We start from the raw sequence: 27,454 nt of genomic DNA on the forward strand, positions 1-27,454 counted from the left end.
AATTGCAATTTCTATTTTGTGACTATTTGTGAACCTTTCCACACATCCAAGAAAGAGGTAGTGTTTCCTTCCCATAAAGTCGATATTTGTGGAAATGAAGCCATGCAGTATGTACTTCAGATGCTTAAAGAGCATTTTTAAAAGAGAAGCGCAGGCACAGCAACATATGATAGTACAGAGGTGAAGGTCCAGAGGTCTGGCAGTTTAGACAGTCTATGCTTGTGGTCCCCCCTGATTCAAAAAAGGCTCTGCGGATGTGGGGGTGTACGTGTGTGTGAATGGGAGAATAAAGGCAATATGGATGCTGTATTCTGTGGGTGTGTGCTGTGAGGAACCTGAGGACGTTCTCACAAATATTCCCAGAGGATCCTTTGTTCAGGAGACCAGGGGAGGGCCATCGCTCTTGGATACCAACCTTAGGGGTGTACAAGTGAGGGAGGATGACCTGGGAAGTGGGTCCTTGGGGATTGAGGGGAGAGCGCCGGAAGGTGAGACATGGTACTCCCCATACCTTGCCCCAATCCATCCTACCCTCCCTCTACTTTAGTGGGATATTGTCATCCATATCCCATCTTACCCCATGACTTTCCCTCAAAAGGAAGGAAGCTAGAGAAACCCAGATCTAAAGGTAAACCAAGCCTTTTTCCAAAACATGACACTAACCTTTTCTCTCTTCCCTCAAAAACCAACATTCTCCTTCCCGGTCTTCTTCCTCTAATAAGACTCTAAGACTAGGGAAACTGGAACAAACACCCATTCCTTACAACTACCCCAATGCACACAATAAAAAGAAATTAGAAACACCACTCATTCGATATCATGCATCATCACACCCTCCCTCGGCCTTTAGGGGATATTTTCAATCTCATCCCGTTCCCCCTCCCCATTTCCAACATGTACTAGGATGAGGAAGAGGCGATCGGGAGCAATGAAGATTACCAATAGGAACAACATGGAGATAAAAAAAGAGGCCTACTACATAGCACCATTAGGCTGTCCCATTAATAGAGTCAGGCAAGGTCAGGCACTCGACTACACATGTGCACAGCTGACTCTGCTTGGCTCTCCCCTACATATTATCAGAAAGAAAGAGCAGGGAAGGAATAGGTATACTCCACCTTTAACAACTCATTTACTCAAGACTGAAGCACAGGCATGTGCTGTTAATTGGAGTAATGAAGGTCTGTCAAACCCAGTCCTGACTGCCCTGACCACACACCTGCAGCCCATGATACAACATAGATGTATGAAAGGAGACTACTGAGAGAGCAGGTAGAGCAGCAGTTGGGAGAGCAGAAGGGAGGCTTTGTGGCTGAGTCCAGCAGGGGAACCCTTCTCAGTCCCAGTCTAATTTTGTCTGAAACAGAGAGCGAGCTGGGAATGCTGTCTGGACCAGAGAAGTCAAGGAGCAGAGAGTGTCAGGAGCCAAAGGCTGGAGGAGAACTGGGTGCTGATACGCTGTCCTGGTGTCTGTAAGGGGCTTCATCGTGGCAAGGAAGCTGTGTCTCCAAGGAGCTGGAGTGAGGCTGCCTACATCCTGCTGGTGGCGATCAGTGGAATGCTTGTTCCTTTAGGACCTGTGCCAGCCCCAAGAGTGTCTGAGGGGCAGGTGGCGAGAGCCTGATCTCAACCCTTTGTATCCTGAAGGGACTGCCTGTCAGTGCGATGCTGCCCGGTGAGTTTCGTGAACGTCCATGAGAAAGAAACTCAGGAGCGTGCGTGTGACTGCAGCAGAGCGGAAGGAAGGCACACACTGTAAAGGAACACAGACCGAAAAGCAAGTGACAGATTGCAGAGAGGCATGAAACAGAATGCAAGTGAAAAGAGTGTAAATCGACTCAAAGCAGGAAAGCGAGAAAAAAATAATCCATTGTGAACTTAAAGTTCAATATTGCCCATCGGAACAGGGGCATTGTGGGACTTGTAGTGAAGAGCCAAGTTGTATGAGAACACCAAAGGCATCTGGGACTCGCATATATGAGAAAGTTAAAGAGGTCTGGGACCCATGTAATAAAGAAGAAGAAATACTTGAAACACTAGCATTGCCTCAGCCAAAAGGAAGCCAGTAGTGTTTCATGGAAAGACATAAATAAGAGGGTGTGAGCGACCCGAAAGGAAAGCAAGAATACAAGTTTAAAGGTGCAAAGTGTGCAGAGGCACGACAAGGAAAAGGACTGGTGCAAGGTTGCACAAAAGTAAAGAAGTACATGTGCATGAGGCACAATGGAAAGGAAGTAAATGAAAGGAAGTTGCAAAGGGCATGGCAAGCTGAGAGAAAGCAAGACAAAGAATGTGCAAGTGAGCGCAACCAAGTGAACGATAACCAAGGGGTGCAGGAAGCACCTGGAAGAGGAAAGGATAGAAGTGAAGCAAGTACAGGAAATGCAGAGAGGAGCCAACGATCAGATTGGTCGCGCTTAGGGTGCGCCTAGAACCTAGCGTTTTTGAAAGTCTTTGATATTGCCCCATGAGAAGGTTGTATGTGAAAGGAACTGTAAACAAGAGAAAGGCATATCTTGATAACTTGAACTTTAAAACTGAAAAGGCCTAAGCTTGGGGAAGGGAACCCTAAGAGGCTTAACTGAAGTAACCTTTATTTTGTGAAACAGAGAGGCATGAGCTTGAGGGGGGGAACCCTGAGAGGCCTAACAATTTTGATACTGAAGGAATTGAAGCTTGGGCAAGGGAACCCCGAGAAGGTGAAAGAGGAACTGTGTTATATTTTTATTGTTGTGTTTGAACTGGCAAAAGTTGAAGCTTGGGTAAGGGAATGACAAGGAACCAAAGACATTGGGCCTCATTACGAGGTTGGAGGCAGCCTTGGAGCTATTAGCTCCAAGGCTGCCTCCAAAACCCTACTGACTCCTCCCTGGTGAATGGAGCAATTACCGGTCCATTCCAAGGTTGGCGGGACCGGTAATTCCCCATTCACCAGGGCCCTTCCCCATTCCCATTTGAGCCCCCATAGGGCTCAATGGGAATGGGGAAGGCGCTAATAATGGTACCGTAAATTGCGGTACCGTTATTAGCTCCAGAGTCCCTTTGCGGGTCCCGTCCTTAACGCCTGGAAGAACCAGGCGTTAAGGGAGGACCCGCAAAAGGGAACTCGTAGTAGGGCGGTAAGGGATTACCGGCACCAGTGCCCTCACTGGTGCCGGTAATCCCTAACCGCCCGCCTCGTAATGAGGCCCATTGAAAGTATTTCCGAATATTGCAAGGGCCCTGTGAAAAAAGGTTTTACTAACAGTCCTTTTTAATTGAACTAATTTTTGTGACATTGACCAAACTACACCTGGTGAGAAGACAAACTGAAACAGTTGAACCACTGTTTTTCCTTTTTAAAGACTTCCTCACACATTTTTATAAAGATTGAGGGCAAGCATAGGTTTAGACACAGATGGATTATTGTTTTGGACTTTCAAACATCCACGGCCCTTAGCAACATCAGTTAAGGGAACCATTCCTTTATAGTTGGGGCCCGTTAGGCATTACACCAACCCAGGAACCTTAGTAAATAAAGCTTTTGAAACTAACATTTTTGAGTCTGTGTCTCTCTTGATACAATGCCTGTCTCACAGTCCATGCATGGGAGAATGAGTGTTCAGTGTGAATGTTGCAGTGTATGGGGGAATGAATGCAGTGTGAATGTTGTTGCATGCAGGTGCGCACGTGAATGGGAGAATGAACATTGTATGTATACACATAAGGACATGGCATGTAGCCCCTGATGGAGGGGGCATGTTTTGAATCAGCAGCATTTCAATTTTACTGGTATTATGGGCAAAGTAAGCATGATGAGTGTTCTTAAGGGGAGATACAGACCTAAATCAGTGGAGAAAGACATAGACATCGACATCTTTTGTAACAGTATCATATAATTTCATACTGGTATTTTGGCAAACAACGCGATGAGTGTTCTTACGTCAGCATTCTGGCCCGCATTGGTTCAGCCAGTATAGAGTTGTTTTCTTACAGTGGTGTGACATTTTTTACTGTCATTATGGGCAAAGCCAACATGAGCATGTTCTTATGTGGGCATATTGGCTTACATTGACACATCCAGAATGGACATGTTTTCTTGTAGTATTATTTCTTGCAAATTTTAAACTTTCCTGTGCTCCTGCCTCCCAACACAAATCCTGTGGTAAATGACCCACTCTCTGTGTGTTAGGGTTCTACCCTCTTTTCGGCGCCGGATTAAACTAGCACCTTCACTCTCCCTTTGGAATAGATGGAAGTATGGGAGGCTACTTACCATACCAAGATGGTGGCTTAAGTTCCCAGGAGTGCACACCACGCTCGTCAGGCGTCCCGCAATCAGGACGTCATCAGAAAGCAGCACGCAGCATCGGAACACATGAAAGCCTGCTAGCTGTATAAAAACTATTCAAAAGCAGTGAGCAGCGCCTCACAAGTTTGCCTGAATTCTTTTGAAGTTGCACGTGCTCCGTAGTTCGTACTTGAACTTTTCCAGCTCCTGGCAAATCATCTCCTAGTCTGTCTGCCTTTGCGCAGCCTTCCTCCTTTACCGCTGCAAGCTTCTTCTTCTCATCTGTTTACTTGGAGTCAGCTTCCTTGTCGCTCGTGTACTGTTTCTTGCAACCCGCTGCAGGCTTTTCCTCCTACTCACCTGTCTCTGTGGATTCAGCTTCATTGCAACACGTGTGCTGATTAAAGCAACATCCTTTGGCTGCAACAGTTGATATTTACCTTGCCTGATTGTGGAATTGGACATTTCATTCTGTGGTGCCATCCAGATTCCTCGTCATCCAGTCTGGACGATTTTTTGTCAGGAGGTTTTTTTCCCTGTCTGGGATTCCTCCTTGAATTTTGGACCTTGCTCCTGGGGAGGCTCCCAGCCCTCTGTTTTCACATCAGGGAGGCGCAGTGGCTTCTCGTGGAGATCGGCCTTATCTCGCCTTATCTCTCCTTGTCTTCTTCCAAGAAGCATACTCCGGCATGGCCAGTCGCTGAGTCTGTGTGCTTCTTGCTCACCTAGCTAAGAGATAATGAGGCAGTGTAAAAATAAAGTTGACTTCAGCAATTTGGGACCTCCTGAGGCTTAGGGGTACATGATCCATACTGGTTTGTATGATCTATTTGTTTTGCCCACTTTGCCTGTGTGTCAGGGTCAAGGATGTATGCAAAACCCCAACCCCTCTAAATGTTGGGTTCAACAAGCTTTATTGTTATGGCGGGTCAAGTTGGATACAGGTCTATGGCCTATAAGGTGTAAACAACAGAACAAGATGGCCTACTTGGCTGTATTGTGCAACTGTTTACTGGAAGGGGATGAACACCAGCCAGAATATAGGAGTCCCCCTGGCACTACGGGTCACTAAAGAGGAATTGCCAGCAAGAATATCTTCTCCCCAGGTGCTTTGCAGACTAAAGTTATTCTCACCCACTGGCCATAGTTTGTTCTCCGGGGCCATAGCCAACTCCAGGCTCTGGTTTCCCCTTTGGAGACGCTAGTCCACATAAGGCTCTGGTTCCTCCTTCTCAAGATGTGCCCCCCCAATGTCTGTCTATGTGGCCCCCATCATGCTGCAAACTCCTTCATAGTTCTGGTTGCCTTTTGGATTCTGCTAAGGCCTTGGCAATAGCCGCAAATGGGCTTTGGGCAAGGTGTTCCCCTTCAAAGGTCACAAACAGAGCTACACCACTCAGTGTCCCTTCCTCCCATCTCCCTCTCTCTCTCCAACCACAGCACTTCTCTTCATCAAACCACCAACTGCCTGAAATGCCATCCCAACATCCATAAGGTGGCTCATCTTTTCATATTGTCTTGTGGTTTCTACATGTCTTGATGAGGTCCGTGATTGGCTGGGCCATTATTTTGTTAGCCGGGGCGTAACATGTTCTGGTGTTCCCTTGCTCCTCCTCCCTTCCATGTCTTTGTCCGTGTTTTGTTATTGAACCCACATATTGTGAATCTCTGTGTGCTTTGATTGGTTGTTATGCTTTCTGTGGGCCCAGCGTTTAGAAAGGCCAGCCGCTTGGGAGGGATCAGAAAAACCTGTCATGGTAGGTGGTCACACTTTGGCCCAGGACTTACGGTGAGTGCTCTACACATACCATAGTTTTTGATGAACTCTGCATGAGCAGCTCACTCACCAGCTCCTTTCCGAGAGCTACTTCTCCCTTCTGTCTCAATACCTGCCTTTACCCTCTAAATTTCCCCATTCCCCATTACTGTGGACTCCTCCTTAAATTGTCCCATGCTCCACGAATGGGTTCACAGACTGGGTGCGACACGCGCAGTATACTTGCTGCAGGGTTTCCTAAAAATGTATCCTTTTACTAATGTAGTATGTTTGCCTGAACTTCAATGCCATATATCCAATGGTGTTCTAATGTGGGCCCTCCCTACATGTCTCCTTGTGTAATACAAATCCTTACAATCCAAAGTGGGAGGGTTTTCCCTGATAGGGCAATTAAGGGCTCCTTGTTTGTGGGGCCTGAAAAGGCCCTGCGCTTGTCCCTTATGGCTGGTTTAATCTGATTTCTATGTATTTATTAAGCCTTTCTGGTGGAGGTATTCAGTCTCTCCCCCCACTATGAGTGGTTAAGCAATTTCTACTCATGACGGTCAACAGTCCGCCATTTTGAAGTGAGTCTCTTCTTATTCTCTTGGATCTTTATGCAGCTTTCAACACTGTTAATCACACACCTCTACTGTCTGCTCTTTCCTCTTTTGGCTTCTCTGGCTTTACTTTATCCTGGTTGAGTCATACCTGTCCCAGATGACTTTTTCAGTCTCTTCGGCCGGTGTTACCTCTGGAACGTGTCCACTTATCTATGGTGTTCCTGAAGGTTCAGTTCTTGGTCATTTTTTCTCTTTATACTTCCTCACTTGCTGGGGTTATTTCTCCCTTTGGTTTCTCGCATCACTTTTATGCTGATGACACACAACGCTTTCTTTCCTTTACGCACTTCACTGATGACATCCACCTTAAGCTTAGCGCCTGCCTCCCCGCTATTCAGTCTTGGATGACAGACCACTTCTTGGTACCCAGTGCTGCTAAAACTGAGGTTATTTTCTTTTCTTCTACCACTATTTCTCCTTCTCTGCACCCTCCATTAATATAATTTCCTCCATCGCAGTTGCCTATTTCTTCTGTGGCCCATAATCTGGGTCTTTATTTTGATTCAGATCTGTCATTCAGTCACCATATTTCCATATGTGCCCCTTCCTGTTGATTTCATTTGTACAACATTCGAAAAACCTGTCCTTTCATGTCTTTTTGAAGGCCACTCAACTGTTGGTTCTTTTCTATTGTTCTTGCACACTCTTTAGACTTCCCTTATCTCATCTTGCTCCTCTGAAATCTGTATTTCATGCTTCTATTCGTGTTCTCTGTCTTCTTGCTCCTCGTGATTCTATTTCATCTTCTTTGACTGATCTAGAATGGCTCTCTTTTCATCATCGTTTAAAATTAAATTTTCTATGTCTAGTTTTTGAATCCGTCTATGGCCTTGCACCTCCTTAACTCTCTTCTCTTATCTAATTTTATTCTCCTTCTTGTTCACTTCGTTCTTCTTCTCGTTCTTCTTATGGTTCCTCACCCTCCCTGTGCTCAATCTCGTTTCCGTTCTTTCTCTCTTTTGGCACATTTACACTGGAATGCTCTCCCACTTTCTCTTTTCTCCATCGCTTTTTATTTATCCTTTTTGGTCTCTCTGCAAACCTACCTTTTCTCGACTGGGTAATGAAGGTTATTATAATCGCTGATATATGCTGTGTTTCAAATGTTAATTTCATTTTATTGTACCATTGATGTTCTTATGTGCAGCGCTTTGGTCTAAAGTGCTATATAAAATCCAAATAACTACAAATACAGTCGGAAGCACCTGACTGCCACTGCCCCTCTGCAGGATCCTCCTTGCTGAACCTCCCCTTTGATTCTGTGGATCATAACTGTTCTGGAAGCGAGCATTTGAGATTTTTGAGAAGGAACTGATGTGTTATTAAAGCAGGCTAGGAGTGTTTCCATACTCTATGGCTCTTTACTATGGTCTTCACTCTAGACCTCTGCGCTCCTCTAGCATCAACTCCTTGTGTGTAAAGCATTTCGCTACACAGAGGGCAGGTGGTCGATTGCTTTCCTCAGCTGGCTCCCTTCTTTGGAACAGCCTTCCCCTCCCTCTTTGTTTTGAGCAAGACTTTCTTAAATTCCGGAAGATACTTAAGACCTTCCTCTTTACCTTTTCTTTCCCTCCCTCTCTCCTCTGCTAATCTCACAGTCACTCGATTGGTGTTCAGGGACCTTTTCCATCCTCGGGGCCCTGCCCTCTCACACCAAATCACCCCAGCTTCTGTCTATCCTCAGCACTTGCCTCGGCTCACCCTCCATCCTCGAAGGCTCGCACTCACCTTACATTGCACTTCACCTGTTGCTCACCCATGAGCATCCCAGCACAGATACCATTCCCTCTCCCTTATGCACTTGAACGTTCTGAACACTCACAAGGCATAGTAGGTTTGTCTTCCCCTCCCCATTGTATTCATATTTATTCTTATATTGTTTGTATTGTAATTGTTTCTCATTCCTTTGTCCCCTGCCTGTTGCCCTGTGGGCACTTTGAAACAGTATTTATCCAGCATGGAGTATGGCATGGATTCACATGCTCATGAATATTCCCCGTCGTCAGCCTGGGAATCCTCGGTCAATGAAAAGACAGTTTCACTTTCACTTAAAAACTGTATTTCTCCTCTAAACCAATCACTGTCCTCTGAGCCATACTGCCCCCATCCAATGCCAGTCCTCTCCCTAAGCCCCTCCTCTGGCAGCCATTCTCAGATTTTTACTGCACGCTTCAGTGTTGGGAGTCCTCGAGTTTGTATGTTTTTTTCATGTTTTTGACAGAAAAAGTTCTATTTTTGTTTCAAAGAAGCCTGTGTGCTATTTACTTAATCTGCCGACAGCTGGGATCCGTTGTCGGTGAACTTCTGCGCCCCTCAAGGGTGAAGATAGTCGAAGATTCTACAAAGCCTTTGGGCCTACTTCGCACCCTCCGACAATGACGTAGAAGGAGGGAAGGTCCCTCTTCAATCCATGCTCCAAATGCGGGCTACGGAATGTGTTTGTGGCGGACAAACACCTACAATGCCTGTACTGCCTGCACCCAGACCAAAGGAGGTAAGAGTGTGAGATTTGCCTCGGATTTTAGAAGAAATCATCAAGGGACAGGCACAGTAGGCTGGCAGCATGGCTTAACGCCAAGGCCGCTGACCTGTGCTCCATGCAGGATAATGCCCAACCGAGGACCGGCCAGTCTGAGGAGCGGTCTTCTAAGTCCTTTGAGGGTGCCTCATCTGTGGAGACCCAAGACAAGGCCAAGAGCAGCATGTCTGAGTCCACTGGGTTCGCTGCGGAAGCGAGTCCCAAAGTGGATCGGGTGCTATCAACATTACCTTCCACCTCCATTGCCAGCCTACCATCTAGCTCCTCTTCAAAGAGGAAGTCCTCTACCCCGGCTAAACTACATGAGAAATCCGAGAAGCCGTGGACGGAGGAGAAAAAGGTCGAACAACCCAAGCAGCCCCAACCAGCACAGGCTAAGACCTCGTCAGCTAAGGGCGCTGATTCTGCGAGGGTAGCTCCAACGGCACAGAGGTGTCCCTATCCCCAAGGGGTGACAACCGCCGCAGTGACTTTGGCAAAGTCTATAGGCACGCCAGAAGGTGTGAAACCGGCTCAGAGCCCTGGGGGAAAAAAAGGGGTGGGGGCGAGGAGGCCCCGAAACAGCCCACCCAGGCCATTGCCCAAGCCATGGAGGTCTTGTCCACGAATTACGAGGATCAGGATGCCTTACACACAGTCCACAAGGACGTTGAAGAGGAGGACGACAGCGACAATGGTGCAGGGCCTAGTTTTCTTGTTCTACCTGCTCAGCCGAGGGACATTTCCTTGGATATTCTGTCAACTCTACACACCTTTGTGTCAGAGATCCAGATGAGGATGCCTCCGTCTCAGGTACCTGTGGTCCCCCAGGACCCCGATCAGCCTCCAACCTCCTCATCCTCCATGTCTGGTCCCTTTTCCCCAGCAGACCCAGACACAGGTAAAGGGACTGATACGGCCACGGCGATGGACGATGATGAAGACATTTGGATGCACCACACAGGGTCTCCCCACTGGATAAAGTGGGATCATTCCACTCCAGGATGCCTATTTCCACGTCCCCATTCACAAGAAACATCGAAAGTTTCTACATTTTGTGGTGATGGTCCAGTACTACCAGTTCAAGGCTCTAACTTTAGGCTTGAAGTCAGCCCCCATGGTGTTCACAAAATGCCTGGCACTGGTGGCGGCCCATCTGCATCTACATGGCATACACGTATACCTGTACCTGGACGACTGTTTGATTCACGGCCACTCGAGGGAGCTGGCCGACGGACATACAGAGACGGCTGTCCAGTTACTGACGGACCTGGGATTCTCAGTGAACTTTCCAATGTCCTGCTTAATGCCATCGCAAAACGCTCTGTTCCTAGATGTCAGACTCAATACAGTGTTTTTCACCTGGCATTGTTTTCGGAGGAGAGGATAGCAGCCATACAAAGGAAGGTGCAATGGCTGTTGTAGACAAAGACGGCCACAGTGCGGGCAATCAAGTTGTTACTGGACAGGATGTCATCCTGCATATACCTCGTCCGGCTCTGGAGGTTGCAAATGCGACCCTTACAGGAATTCCTGGACACGCGCTGGATACAGGTGTCAGGAAGCTTCACGGACAAGATCCCTCGACAACGAGTTCCGTCGGGTGATCCGATGGTGGACGGTCACCACAGACTCTTCCCTGGAGGGCTGGGGAGCCCACACTGGACGTCTACATGCCAGAGGCCTGTGGCAGCCGGAGGAGAATGATCTCCATATCAACATCCTGGAGCTATGGTCAGCGTTCTCGGTCTGAAGTCGTTCCTTCCGTCTCTGAAGGGCAAGGTGGTGAGGATCTTCATGGACATCGCCACCACCATGTTCTACATCAAGAAACAAGGGGGCACTCGATCCCCGGGGCTCTCCAAGGAAGTGCGGGACTTGTGGCACTGGGACGTTGGACATGGGATGTTCCTCGTCCCTCTTCACCTAGCAGGAGTCAAGAACACCATTGCAGACTCCCTCAGCAGGGAACTGCGCTCCTGCCAAGAGTGGGATCTTCGGCAGGATCCGGTGGACCGCCTCTTCGTCAAGTGGGACAGACCCCAGATCATTCTTTTTGCAACGGTTGCAAACTCCAAATGCCAGAAGTTTGCCAGCAGATTCCACCAACCGAGGAGCCTGGGGGCTGCGTTCTCCTTCTCATGGGAAGGACTGTTTCTGTACGCATGTCCTCCATTCTCTCTCCTGCTACGTGTCATCAACGCACTCAGACAGTGTCAATGCAGGATGATACTCATCGCTCTGGGGTGGCTGAGATATATTTGGTACCCGGACCTTCTCAGTCTGTCAGCTTCGCCTCCGGTCAAACTGCCAGTGGTTGCAGATCTTCTTACCAGAGAAGGAGGTGCAATCCTGCATCACGACCCAGGATCGCTGAACCCTGAGTATATGAGTTGCCAGTGGGCTGCAGGGAGGTCCTCGCCAAAGCCAGGGCATCGTCGACCTTGAAGTGCTACAGTCAGAAGTGGAAGCGTTTCGCTATGTGGTGCCGGTCACAGAAGATTACCTTTTGAGGGACAAAGCCCCACAGATCCTGCCATACATGCTATCCCTGGCCAAGGCCGGACTGGCACACACCTCCATCAAGGTACATCTGGCGGCTATCTCCCGCTATACCAGGTCACCAGGAAGATCTTCACTTTGGTCCCACCGACTCATCAAGGAGTTTCTCAAAGGACTTTTCAGATCTTTCCTGATTGTGAAGGCTCCTGCCTGGTGTGGGAACTCAACGTGGTTCTGACGAAGCTCATGGGGGCCCCCTTCTAGCCTCTGCATCAGGCCCCACTCAAGTTTCTCTTGTGGAAAACGGCTTACCTTGTGGTCATCACTTCTGCCAGAAGGGTAGGTGAGATTCAGGCCCTATCCTGTAAGCAACCGTACCTGATTTTTCACGAATCAAGGGTGGTGCTACGTACACACCCCTCCTTCATGCCAAAGGTTCTGCCAGAATTCAACCTCAACAAACCTTTGGTGTTACCTGTTTTTTTCCCAAAACCTTCGTAACTGGCAGAAAGGGCCTTGCACACGCTGAATGTTGCTTGTGCCTTGAACTTCTACGTGACACGCACAAAGATTTTTCGGAAGACCTCACAGCTGTTCATGAACTTTGTTCCTGTGAACCATTGGAAGGCATTGTCTATGGCTTACATTTCAAGATGGCGCTCCGGCTGCATCACGCACTGTCATTGGTTGGCTAACCGACCGCTGCCCGTCTGAGAGCCAACTCCACCAGAGTGATCGCTGCAACGACGGCATTCCTGTCTGGTGTTCTCCTGCTCGACATCTACAGGGCTGATACGCGGAGGTCCACTCACACTTTACTAAATTCTGCTGCGTTGACAGGGATTCCAGGAAGGAGTCCAGAGTCGGACAAGCAGTGCTACGCAACCTGTTTGCTTGAGAGGAGTCTGTTTCCAGGGCTCAGTTTAATTGCTTCTGTTGGCCCTTGTCACCTCCCGTGGTTGTGTAATGGTGTACTGCTATGTATTAGTTATTCATGTGCTTGTGAATTCATGCCAGACCCCATGCTGGAGAAGGTTTAAGTTACTTACCTGTAACTATTGCTCTCTGGCATGGATTCACATACGAACCCTCCCTCTGACCCCTCCTTGGCTCTTCTTGGTCATACTACCACTTTACATGCTTACCGTGTGTGTGTGTGTGTGTGTGTGTGTGTGTGTATGGTATCAGTATGGAGGTACTCTGAGGGATAAACCTTTGAACTCCTCTGGGTAGCACATCACATACATTACTAAGTGTCTCTTTCTAAAACCACAGCACTTCTGGTCACCAAATCACTTAAAGTGAGTCACCTTCTTATACTGTCTTGGGGTTTCTAAATGTCTGTGTCCACCACAACCCTCAGAGCTACCCTCACCTCTACAGAGTGTCCGTTCCAAGTGACTTCCTCACACCAGACTTCACAGTTGTAATGTTCAGCAGCTTATACATACCTAAGCGGATGAGCTGTGGTAAGAAGGTGGATTGAAGAGCATTAGCTGCATGTCCTTCAGAGCCCACTAGCAAGCCACAGACACAATATTATTCCAGCAGCTCTTGCTCTCCATGTATGTGCTGTCTTATATTTCTACACTACTGTTTCCAAGCCACAGCCCAGAATATGCCCTCCAAGCTGCTGAAGGTTTGCTCTGTTTCTGACATCATGGTGTCTACAGATCTCGATGAGCGAGGAATAGCCTGGCCAAACCACTCACAGATGCCTCATGCATAGTGTTTCAACAACATACAACTCCAATGGAAGTGTTTTACTGCGGACTATGAGCTTCGTTTTGGGTGAGTTAGGAATATGGGTATTACTATTACAGAAAGCCTTGGCTTCATTTACTGCCTCCTTTAGCTTAGTACAGGGCATGTAGTCAAGGGAATTCTAGCCCTAGTTTAGGTTCAAACTATTTGTGGTTAGTTTAAGCAATGGGCTTATGCTACAAAAAGGCTGTTGCCTATTTTGGTTTGATATGGAATTGGAAGCTATTAGGCGTACATTGGGGTCATACAGTTTTGATTAATAATTAGAGGCTCCTAGACAATTATCTACCAGGCCCTCCTGGTAATTTCTTAAAATGGAGTGTCCGCTTTGCCAAACGAATTATTGTAATCAGAGTATTTGGTGCAATGGATAGATGAGTGGTTAATGAGGGTTACACTCTGCACATTGATCAAAAGACTCTGATATGTGGCCCTCCAACACTGACAGGAGAGGCTGGAGCCAGCACTACCAAAATGCGATCTCACTGCATGAGTCCTAAAATGTCGAGTTAATCTTTTACTCTGTCTATAGTGAACTGAACTGCAAAACATATTGGGCCTCATTACGAGTCTGGCGTTAGCTGTGCCGGAAAAACCGTCAGGCTGCCGCCGGACCCGAAATACCATTCCGCCTCCATGATTGCCGGAATCACCGGGGCATTACAAACCTGGTGACCCAGTAATTCCGGAGGCAGAATTCCGTAAATCCTCATTCCCATGGAGTCCAATAGGACTCCATGGGGATGGGGACAATAGAAACATCGGCTCTGTCTATGACGGATCCGGTGTTTCCATTTCCACCTGCAGGCATGTGGCTTTACTCCCGCCAGGTCAGACCTGGCGGGAGTGACACCTCCCGCCTGCAGAACACAGAATCAGCCGGTCCGGAAACAACGGTGGCAGCGGATTTACCGACACCGTTGTTTCCGGACCGGCAGGGTCATAATGAGACCCTTTGTCTCAATCTGACAGAATGGTCACACAGTGCAGAAGGAGAGGGGCACGCTCTGGTTTCCTACTCAATATACCTTTCAGCCACTGGTCTCCCCCTCCAAGCATTTTCATTGCTCATCACATCATCAGGGAGACATTCTCAGCGTGCAGTCAGTGCAGGTGTTTTAAATCAGTGTCAGTCTTGCTGTAAGAACTTCTGGTAGCTGTAATCGCAGGGAATTCACTCATCCCCAATTCCTCACAGTTCTGCGGGAGGGGGTGGTTAGGGCATCCTACAGTATGGCACCCCAATGGTGGGCATGGATGTGTACATATACTATATATACATTATAGTTAAGTTGAGTTTCGAGAAACGTAGGAAATCTGACAAATATGAATTGCTAATAACTTTCGGCTCAAATGCCGAATTTGGCTGAAATTTCGCAAACACAGTTTGTTATTAGGAAAGTTAAAAAAATGCTGTTTCAGCCCAGTCCCCATTAATTTTCCCCTGACATTTTGCTCCAGCACATAGCCAAAACAGCTGGACGGAATTGCACCAGGTATGAAAAAAATTGGGCTTGAAGCGTTGACTTTCGGGTGGGGGGATGAGTGGGGTATGGTGTTATTGCGTCTAGTTGTTTTTAAAATATTTAACAGAGAAGGGGATACTCACTTCTCCCAAAATGATAGCTATATTTCCGATTGTCCAAGCCAGAATTTTTTTTTTTTTGATGCGAGAAATATTTGCTAAAGATATTTAAAAGTACGTGAATATACAAAAACGAAAAGTGGGAAGGTTTGCTTGACATGGCATCAGACTTGGGCTGGGGAGGGGGAAAGTGGACACCATGTGAAATTGGGGAGTTGGGGGTAGGGGTCTGGGTACCACATTCAGAGCTCAAGCGTTTGCACATATTCAGGGTTATTTTTGCATATTCATGGTTATTTGTTTTGTGCGTAACACATATAATAACCACGACCATTTTGAAATATTCTGGGCTATTTGTAGTCCATTGCTGTATAACTGAGGTTATGTGGGAAACAAGTTTTAAAAAAAGAGAGAGTTAAAAAACGAGATTAATACAAAAAAGTGGAATTGTACAGCTACAATGAGGTGTGGACAAACCTATTGGGGCAACATGTCAAGGGACGCAATATGGCCTTGGCCAGTGATCATGAAGGACGTGCTTACTAGTGGGCCTGAAAGAAATGTATAGTCGAACATTGCCACCTAGTGGGTCCAAAAGAAAAATATTGGAGGAACATGTACAGTGGACTCGGCCGAATGCCATGGATAGTGCCTCAGTACTGGCCAGTGGGCCCGAAAGACATGTATAGTTGCCATGGCTGAAGGCTGTGATCACCTAGTGGGTCTAAAAGAAACATATTGGGGGAACAGGTACAGTGGACACGGCCGAAGGCCATGGCTAGTGGCCCAGTAGTCATTTAAAATATACAGTGGGAATGGCTAAAGGCCATGCTCACTAGCCAGGGCCTGAAAGACAAAAGAAACACATTGGGGCCATGGCTAGTGGCCTGTTAAAAATCTATGGTATAAGAAAACTCTTGAAATTCCACGGACCAAACCTTAGTTAAGGTGCAGTTTAGTTGTGCAGATTCAACCAACAAAACCCTTGAAATCCAGTAGAAGTCATGACCAGCTTAACTCAGCGTGTTCCCGTTATAAAGCCCATGAGCGCATACATATTATAATAGAAGGGATTTACAATGACATACAAAATGGCATTATTGGGGACATAGCATTATGGGGGATATCAACGGGAGCGTGCTGAGTTAAGCTGGTCATGACTTCCCACATCCGTTGATTTTCTGAGGTTTTGTTGCGTTAAATCTGCACAACTTAACTGCACCTTAACTTGGATTTTTTCAGTGAATAAATATAGATATATATATATCGCACACAGGACCTTATCTCTCTGTTATTTTAAGAATGCATTGACTAATTTCTCTCTCTTTTGGAACTCAAGAGAGTTTGGAGTTTATACAGTTTTGAAGAGCTCCCCCTTGATGCTGCATCTAAAATCATGCGAGTTGAAGTAAAGTCTCCTTGGGTGCTAGGATGGGATTGATTAATGCTCGGTCTACAAGTAAAAACTCTGCTTCCCTTCAGAACTTTAAAGTTGAGGAACACATTGTTAGTTTAGCTGTTACTGAAATTTGATTTCCATAAGAAAGTTCAGTAATTTTTAATGAGATTTTACCTCCTGTGTTGTCTGCTTTCTGTGCAAATTGGGTGGGTAATGTCACTGTAGTTTTGAGTGTTTAACGCTTAAGATTACTGATGTTTCATTAGCAGTATTGGTTCCTTATCCCCCTACCTCTGATATCATTTCAATTTGAATTTACAGACTTTAGTGAGCATTTACAAAGAATGGAAACTAAGATTTTAATCTTAGGTGATTTTAATTTTCAGATGGACTTTGAAGTTTACTGTGATTACATATATTAGGCTTTGAGCAGCCTTTTACTTGCCCCACTCACACAGCAGGTTACCTACTTGATCTAATTTTAGATTTAAATATGGATCTGAAGGATATACTTTACATCTGTTTCTTGGCCAGACCATATTTTCTTGCAATTTTCTTGTTTTATTAGTAAATAGTAAAAATAAATCTCATGCTATTGCTATTAAACAAAATATTGTAAAACCTGTCACAAACTTAAATCTATTACTAATAGTTCTTTTGAAGATTATTCCACTGTCTCTTCATAGTGGAGTTTAATTAAAACCTCAGTTTATTTTGCTCTCATATTTTAACAATAACATTATTTCTGTTGTATATAATTTAGCTTCCCTAACAAGGTGTGAATTGAAACCTTGGAAGCAGCAAAAACCTGTGGTTTACTCTTGAATTAGCCTTAATAAAAGGGTATTGGTGTTGCCTGATGTGGCGATGGAGGAAGGCAAAACGTGAGGGATGTAACACTGCTATTATTGACGCGAAGAAATCTGCTCGTAGCATTTAAGGTGTCCTCAACTAGCGCAGATTTATGTATCCAGTATTAGCAACTCTAAAAGTGAACACTGCCTTTGTTTTCCCTTCCTAAACTTTGTGATTATATATCCTCCCAAAATGCTAATATTCGAGCTATGAGCTTCTGTTGATACCTACACATTCTATTTTTAAAGGATTAAGTGCATTTCAGCTTCCTTCTGGCTCTGATATTGTAAACATGGATATACCCCTAAAATCATCATCTTCTTCACATGATCCTTATCCAGCTAGTTTTCTTTGTGATAATATCCTTACCGTGCCAGAAAATTAAGCCGTTTTCTGTAAATTTATCTTTGCAGGTGGCATGGGTCCCAGCTGTCTGAAAGAAGCAATGGTATCCCCACCTGTAAAAGAAAAGCCTAGACTGGACCCCTCGCCACCAGTGGACTACAGGCCCACTTCTAACTTTTCCATTAGTGAACATTTTTTCGAAGGAGTGGGGGGATTCCTACCAATTGTTTGAATATTTTGAAAAAGAATGACTTTTAATCAGATTCTCGATTTTGATCCGACAACCTGTGCTGAAACCAGTATTCTCGTGATGCGGGAGAAATTGCTTCAGTTTGGGGATATGAGAAGGCCTGCAGTCTTAATGGTGCTCGATCAATCGGCTGCATTCGACTCCTCAGACCATTACATCACTATGCACTACCTGGCAAATTCTATGGAAATTAGTGAACCTGCATTAGCTTGAATTTGGTCCTTTTTAAGGTGGAAAAAGCCAAAAGATACATTTTGACAACTGCATCTTGCTTGTCCATTTGATTTATTCTGGAGTACTTTGGAAGTCCATTTTGTTTCTCTTCCTTTTATATGTTTATATTTGCCCACTGATCCAGGAGGCGCTGGAAGATTTTGGTCTGCAGTGTCACCTTTATGCCGACGGTACCCAGATCCTGGGAGGTTGATGATGATGTGGGTGCGATGCAGCGCTGGATGCTGGACATCTGCCTTCACTTGAATGGTGACCAGTGAGAGGTCCTGCTCCAGGATGCCCATTCCCTGGTGCTCTTCTCTTCCAAAAGCCTGGCCACCTAAGCCAGCTTCGGTCCCTGTGAAATCACTCGGGGATCTGGGAGTTCTATTTGAGAGCCAGCTGTCGCCTCAGGTGGAAGCAGTGATCAAGCCAGTTACTCTCATGTTTACAATATCATGAGGATTAATTTTCCCCTGCTAAGTATTTATCATCCTGTTCTTTTAGTTTAGGCTGCTGCTAGGACCTGATTGAAGTATTCTGCCTCTGTAGTATATTTAGACATTTGTAGAAAACAGCTGGGTAAGTTGCAGGATCGCCGAAATTCGTGCATTTCTGACCATTTTTCTGCTACAAACTCTGATCATGTCTCTATGGCCCAGTTGGCCAATTATGGAAGAGCACATTGAGATTAAAGTGCTGCCCCAGCTTTGGAAGATGCTCGGTGGAATAACTCTGTTGTATTTATCCTGTTTGGATAAATGACATCTCTCTGACTGCTTCTTGAGCTGCAGCAAGGAGCCAAAGGCAAGGGTCCCTAGAGTTCAGAAAGATGTTATGGGTAGCAGAACCCCTAAGGAAAAGTCCTGTGGAATACTCTTCCTCTCTCTAGTAGGGCTTGCTGTTCTTTGATGCTTTTTTCAAAGAAAGCTAAAAAATAATCACTGCAGGACTTAAATATCTACCTCAGCTTTGGCTAATTAATTAACTTAATTAATCTTTTATTATGCGCCTAATACCGGAGCCCAGGGTCTGGGATTCGAATATGCGCTGTCTTACTTCCAAGACAAATGCGTGGCCCCTGAACTACCCTCCCAACTAGATGTCGTGTTCTTGCCTACTGCCATACATTATTATGATTGTATACATTGCTTGTTTTATCCATTGAAATTGTTATGTTTGCTGCTGCCTTCAAACTGGTTTACCGTGCTTAATGAAACTTTCTTACTACTACTACCACTGCTGCTTACTTAACATTGCAACTGGACTTTTCAGTCCTACTAACATTGTGGATTAACTGTGCATGTTTAAATTGTAACTGGAACATGGAAGCTCAACATGCCACATGGTCCAGAAGCCCTGCTTGATAGCTTGTGTTGCGCATTAGGTATGCCCTGACTCCAACGTCTCAGTCTGGTGGCGCTTGCATTACTTTAAATTCGACTTCATCCCTCCTCGTGCCTTTACTCTTGATGGCTTGCCTCTGCTCCAAGTGACCCATGCTTCACCTGTTGCATGTGCGCCTGCTGATGCAGGTGCTTTTCTGTTTATTGACCTGTTTCGACTCACGGTCTTGCCGGAACTGGAACAACTCACTGTTGTGGCCATTTCACCTCATATTTTGAGTGGGGGCCAAGCCACCATTCCCCTATTGTATGCCCTCAATCCCCACGACCCAAAAATCCAATTAAAAATATACCTTTACCCTGCACACCCCCTAAAAATGCCATACAGATGTGGTAAAATGGCTGTTGACAAAATGCTGTGAAACAGCTAGGTGCCCATCCTCTTGTACTGCTACTGTTGTACCGGTTTCTCTCAGGAGGACTTAAAGGGGTGAGGGTCTTGCTTCTTTTACCTCGTTCATGGGTTGTGAAGCAACTCTAGCCCACCTTCTAATATGTCTGCTTCCGCTGCCGGTCATCTTCTTGACGCCACCTTTTGGTTTTCTGACGTGCTTGTTTATTACTCTGGCATCTATCTGTTGCCTCCATCTTGGGTATCTATGTGCATTAGGGGATCTCGAACGACGATGCCGCAGGTGTGCTTCATGGTTATGACCCCCCCCCCTTCGGAAATGCGTGGCTGCTCCCATTAGCGGATCACCCTCTGCACCAGCAGCTCTAAGAGTGTGGGGCGATACTCTGATGCATAAACCACTTGTTCCATGAAATTGTGGCATAACTGCAGCCGGTTTGTTTACCTAGCAGTGAAAAGCAATGCAAACATCTTGTTGACTGAAGAGAGGACAAGTTCTGCTGCTGTTGACAATGTTTCTTTAATAACAAGCCAGAGGAACTATTGGGCAAGACCTATTTTCTCTCTAACGCCCAAAGAAACAACACGAAAACGCTGTGGAGAGAAAACAATCTATTTGCAAACCTGGAATGCCTAGGAAAATGTCCCTTGCAAAGGTGCTAAGTATCCCTTTTGAGTGCTGTACTGGGCCTAGAGAGCGGTGATGAGCCACCTATCTAGGGGAAGGATAGAAAGAGATACTCTCCCTAACTAATCTACTTATTATACATAGTGAGCAGCTATGAAATATTAAAATGGTGTTGGAACTAGTATCTAAATAACCTTTAGTAGTAACTGGTGTAGGAAAGAATTATTCTATACCTCCTGATTCAGGGTAAAGGCTACTGCAGGAACTAAATCTGCAGGTCTAATAATTGTGTAACCCAACTATTCTATTCCTTATATCAATTAAATGATCTGGCAAAAGAAAACAAGTGAGGGAATCCTTCACTTACAATAAATGTGAGCCCACATTTACCCTAAACTGTGTATGGCAAACCCTCATACATCGGTGTTGTGCATCAACCGGTTTCAGTGGAAAGTATTAATTTCTACCACCTTCATCAGGGCAGAAAGTTCAACACAATGTCTGAACCACCTCCTGTCTCGTTCAGTTGCCACTGTAATGCACAGCAAGAACGACTTAATGCGGTTCGAAGCACCCAATCGCTCTGATGCTTGGCTGCAGAGTAGTCTGCAGACTAGATCAATATTTGGAAGAAATACGCATTTTCCTTCTACGTGGTACTTCTATTCTGCTTTAACCCTCTTTCCAAAAATCCCGCCATCACATTTTCAAACTGAATCCATTGTTTTTTCTCTCTTCACAGTGTTCTCCTGACTGTTTCTTCTACAGTGTGGTGTCATTGATGGCCACCAACATGGGCCTCCTGGCAGACTGCAAAAGCCTGCTCTGATGTTCATCCACACTGGCCAGTTTAGGTGTTATCATCAATGGTGGTGATGCTTTGTTAGCCACCTGGTACTGCACGCGCTGTCCCAAAGTCTCTTCTAAAAGATCACTCATTCCAGGGAACGGCAGCTTTTCCTATAACATTGCCACTAGTTATGTGAGGCTACATGGCCACATGTCATAACTTTAATGGACAGTAAACAATACACCTGAAAATGAAATGTGTAGTAAGAGAAAAGAGAGAGTGACAAGAGTGAGAGCTAGACAGATATGTCATTACTACTGTGATATAATGTGCCCTGAGTTTCCTTTTAGATAGGATGTAGACACACCTGAGCAATCAGTCAGCCCTCTAGTCTCGTTACCTTTTAGCACTGGTTGCTGGGTGGCAAAGTTTAATTCTAGAATGCCATCCCACAACTCAGCACTGCAGTCAATTTGAGGGCTAATTTTACATATAGTGTGTTGATATTTTCTACGGTGGCACTGATGATTTCTTCAATATTGTAAACATAAAATAATGGATGCTTCACTCCTTAAACAGAAGGCATACAAGAGAATCTGCCACTTTCTTGCCACTCCCTGCTCTACGTCAGAAGACCACCCCACCACCTTGCTCTAGCTTCCCTGCCAGGTAAGACTGTTTCCAGTCCCATTATACCTCCAGATGTCGGATCACAAACAAATAGAACAATGGTTTTCCCTTTTGCTCTTGGCACTATCCTTACAGACTTACTCAATACCGAGCTGTTCAATTAAATCCCCTTTACGAGGAGCCGCTAATTGCAGATCCCCATTCCAGATGCTGGATTCTTAAAAGAACTTTGCTATTGATTGTGCCGTCATTCCTATTAACGAGTGCCTAATTATCCTGAGATACAGGTAGGCAGCCGTCTACCTGGGTGGCTGGCTTTTGTTGTCTTCTTACATTTTCATTTTTATTAAAACAATGATTAGCTCTATAGCTCTGGAACTCGATACTAATTAGACTGTGTTTCTTTTTTGTCTGTTCCCTGTTCCTCTCTCCTCCACTTTTCCCTGTACACAGTATCCCGATGACACGGTTCCATGCTGCCAGGCCTCCAAAGGGCGATCCTTCTGCCGCAACAGAGCACCAGTTATTAGCTATAGTATGTTATGATTTGGACATGGACTTTTCATTATAGATTCGATCGCTGTAATCGTTAGTCATATACAGCTGCAGTCCACTCTAATATCTATTGTGTCCTAAAGAAGACCCCGTCCTTATGATTGATAGGATTATGTCACCAAAGCTAGCAGGCCAAATGCAAACAGAGCTCAATAAAATTGATACTGATGAACGCCTCAAATGAATTCAAGGACTCACTGCAAACAATGTCTTTGGAAAGTAGTAATCTTATCGAGCAATGAATGTGTTCGTAGTATTAGTCTTCATATACAGGGCGTAAGATTCAGTGTAACTTTGCTTGATTACCGTAAATGATGCGCTTATGAGTTTTATATTTGTTAAATAAAGGCGCTGAATTGGTGGTTGGGGTAAACCTTGATATGTTTTGAGTTGTTTCAAATGTAAAATTTGTTGTCATTTGCCGAGTGGTAGATCAATACTGTATCAATACCCCCCCCTTGACCGCAATCAACACCCACAGACCACATGCACACACACATCCTCAGGATGCTTAATGCTCACTCACCAGGCAGTCATGCTGCAGAGATCACTGACCTCAACTTGTACAACAACCTTGCTGCCCTCCACATCACTGAAACATGGTTTAACCCATCCTTGCCCCATGTTTGTAACATCATCCTACTCTCAGGCCACTGTATCCGACATTTCAACCATCCAGGAAGGGTAGGAGGTGGAGTGGCAATCATCCACTGGGGTGATTAACCAAGTTCCATCATCCCCTCTCCCTTAAAAAGCCCAGATGGAACCTCAAACGTTACGATCAAGAAAGATACGCAATCGTGGGCAAATTTAATGAGCAACATCTTAGCTCTGGCCAACAAACTCAACCTGATACCTTCTTCGTGGCAAACTGCAACAATAGTGCCCATCTATAAATAAGGAGCATGAGATGACCCAGCAAACATTCGTCCAATTGCTTTACTCGACCCATTGGGAAACCTGTTTGCATCCATCCTCCTGCAAAAACTCAAGAAATGGGCAACTGAGACTGAACGATTTGCAATCAGACAAACAGGCTTTACACCAAATGTCGGCACGAATATCAATCTACTCCTGCTGAACCACAAAGCGATAAAAAAAAAAACAACCGTTTACGCAGCATTCATAGATTTGCACATGGCCTTGATGGTATCTCCAAGCAAAAACTATGGGACAAGTTAGAGGAATGGAACTGCCCAACCAACAACATAGGACCAATCAAACACCTCTACTCAAACACCTCAATAACGATAAGACTATCCAAAGAAGGCCAAACGACCTCCAACATTCCGACTTCAAACGGTCTAAAACAGGGCTGCCCACTTGCAGCCACACTGTATAATCTATTCACAGCAGATATTGAGAATAATTTCCAACTGGATGCCCTGAACCCGCCAAAGATCAATTTAATACCTGTGAAAATGATGATGTATGTGGACAATATCATTCTACTTGATAAAACAACGTCAGGACTCCAAAACAGTCTATCACAACTAGGCTAATATATGGATCTCAACAAACTCTTGATTAACACAAAAAAACGAAAGTCATGCCACTGACAAAAATCCACTCCAAGAAGACAAAACAATGAATGCTATCTCTAAAGGGCAATCAGCTAGACCAAGGGACCACATTAAAGTACTTAGGAATTACCATAAACCAATCCAAATCAGAAAAGGAATGGACTACTAATCTAGAAGAAAAAATCCAATCCCTAGCGAGACAAGGATGCGTAATACATTGCAAGTACTGGAAATTCTCATTCAAACCCATAATGACATACTACAAGTAAAAAGTGATCCCTACTATTATATATGGAACCGAAGCTATGCTGAATGCCAACACCTACAACTCGGCAAAATTGGAAGCATGTTTCTGGCGCAAGATTCTACAACTCCCGCCTTCGTTTCCCATGCCCAGAATAAGATATGAAATAGCAGTCCAATCAATCAACTCAATAGTCTTATGGAAACATCTTGACCTATACCGCAAGCGACTGTCTGATGAAAAAGCACCTGCAATCCAAATCCTGAGATCACACCCGAACACGATGAACAATGCTGTCCCACAACCATGGAAAGGAAACCTTAATCACCACCTAGTAAATGAAGACATCTCCCAAGAAATGCTAACCCTGCGTCCACAACAAGCTAAGATAAAACTGATGATAAACGATTGGATAAAAAAACGAGTAATCAGAAGAGAAAGTATAGCATGGACTTACAATGCGAAACGGACATAAGAGCAATCAACGAGCTGCCAGCCTACTTGGCAATCTTTCCAGACTGCAAGATCCAAGCGATTCACATGAAAATACGGATGAATACCATACCTACCCGTTTCTACGTAACAAAAATGAGACTGATCCCCTCTACGGAACAATTCTGCTGCTTCTGTCAAGATCCAAGGAAACCAGAATGCTACACCACCTTCTGATGGAATACGGCATCCTCACGCCCCAAAGACTTCAATTTGGTGCCTACTTTAAGATCTCGGCACAGCACATGGATCCTGAAGCAAGATGGGCAATGATGCTCAATGGCAAATCAAAGAAACTTATTTTCACCATATGCCAATTTCTCAAAAAAATATTAGAACTAGACAAAAACAATAAATATTAGAAAATGGTCACCAATACACTCAGAAACAAATAATTTGGAAACCTCGACGAAAGCGCAGTTTTAATATTAAACTACACCATTTTAAATAAAAAATAAAAAATCTCATTGAATTAGTCGCCTGCCCGGCTTCCTTCTTGTCACAAGGAATCGATCACCTTCCACCTCATACACAGACCTCCTCACAGGATGGACTTTTTCATTGGGGAAATCGCAACATACTCTCTTCTGCCAAATTAGCAAACAATAATGTATTTCTCAGAGATTTTAATGTCCGAGTCTCACGCCGACAACCACACTTGAAACATGCTTACCGCACTGACCAAACCCATGGACCTTAAGCAAATTTTGCATAGTTCCCCGCCAACGGGAATGCCTCAGTCCTTCTAGAATTATTCAACAAATCTGTGATGAAACCGGTGAACACTCATGCCCACATAAAAACCAGCTGTGCTAAGACCAAATCATCCACCCCTTAGTATACCCTCAAGCTCGCCTCCAACAAATGCTCAATCAGATCACTAGAGAAATGGTGACACACAAAACATAAACCTGGGGATATCGCACACCTAAAATCTCTCTGTGCCAACCGTAGGATTCTTGTTACAGAGGCCCAGGACACTTATTGCTACACCACCATTGTGGCAGCCTTTAACAGGAGCAAAGCCATCTTTGCAGTAGTAAAATATTGTACCAAACCCTCACCCGACCTCAAGGTGCCTGCAACTCAGAAAAAATAAGACGTAAACAACAACTTTTTAATTCAACCAATAGATAAAATCTGAAATATCATTGAATCAACCTCTACCTGCATTAGCCTCTCCTACACCTCAGTATGCACACTGGGGATCATTACGACCCTGGCGTTAAGGGTTTAACGGTGCCGTAAAAGGTGTCGGCGCCGTTAAACCCTTAACGCCTGATTACGAGGTACCTTTGTGAGACCCGACCTTAACGGCTGGTTTTACCAGCCGTTATAGTAGAGTGCCGCAAAGGGACCTCGGTGCTAATTACAGTACGGTACGCCTTCCCCAGTCCCATTGAGCCCTATGGGGTGAAAATGGGAATGGGGAAGGGCCATGGTGAAATGGGGAAATACCGCCCGCCAACCTTGGAATGGGGCGGTATTTCCCCCATTCCACCATGGCGGACTCGTTACAACACCGGCACCAACCATGGTACTAATAGCGCCATGGTTTAGCGCCGGGCTTGTAATGAGGGCCACTGACACTCTGTAGCAGAGTCTCACCACTCTTTCGCCAATGGCTATGATTCACAAATTTGATCAGAAGACCACATAGTTTGAAGCCATACTAATAGCCTACGAGTAGAGTCTTATGTTCATTATCCTTAAGGTTTGGAGGAAAACTTTGAGAATATTCGTAAGTGCCTGAGCAAACTGGAAGGGATGATAAGGAGGTAATTGCTAGGCCCGTCTCAAGGTATCCCAGTAGAGTCAATATGCCTTGAACTTGGGCTAACCCCACTAACGGTACTTGTACTACTTACAAAGGCTTTTATTCATAAAAGCTATGAAAGATCCAAGTTGCTCATTGCTGGATCTCTTGGGCTACTCAATGAAAGAAAACATTGCCTGTCCATTAATGAAGTTTAAAAAGAGCAACAAGAACGTTTATCAGATGATAGGATGGGAACCTTTATGGGACAATGATTGAATTGCATTGAATTGTTTATTTCTATAGCGCACCTGACCCTCGGGTAACTGGGCGCTTTGTGTAAGTTACATGGCAAGGTTACAATAACTGGTTACAATATTAGGAGAGGATACAGTATAATACAATTACAAAGTGCAGGAGGCATATAGATTATGTACAACAATGGGTAGATACATCATAAAGCAGACAAATTACAGTATAATACATAGTACATAGAACACAATAACCCATAGGTTATGTACAACCAGTAAGGATTGAAGGTAGATACATTGTGAAGATATACATTGTAAGTACAGTACATTGGGAGGGAGATTAACCACCCAGTAAGTCTCGGAAGAAGGATAGGAAGTTTATGAAGTCTCCTGAGTGGTGAGCCAATTTTTTGCATATGTCCTGAATCGAGAAAATGAAGTTTCTACTCTTAGAGCTGTATGTATGGAGTTCCATAATTTAGATGTTAGGACAGGGAGGCTACAGCCCCCTGATTTTTGTAGGTTAAATCTCGGGACTCTGAGGCAGTGTAATTGAGCGGCTTTCGTATTTCGGTCCGATTGGCTTTTGGTAAATCTACATGTTAGATATTTGGGCGCTGAGTTGGACAGGCACTTGTGGGTGAGTGTGAGAATTTTAAAGGAGATTCTGTTCTTGACCGAAAGCCAGTGGGCATTATGTCTGGTTTCAAATATGTGATGGGATCTTGGTATATTGAAGGCGGACCT

Source organism: Ambystoma mexicanum, chromosome 9 (assembly GCF_040938575.1).
Source record: "Ambystoma mexicanum isolate Mex_15411 chromosome 9, UKY_AmexF1_1, whole genome shotgun sequence".
Taxonomy (NCBI): Eukaryota; Metazoa; Chordata; class Amphibia; order Caudata; family Ambystomatidae; genus Ambystoma; species Ambystoma mexicanum.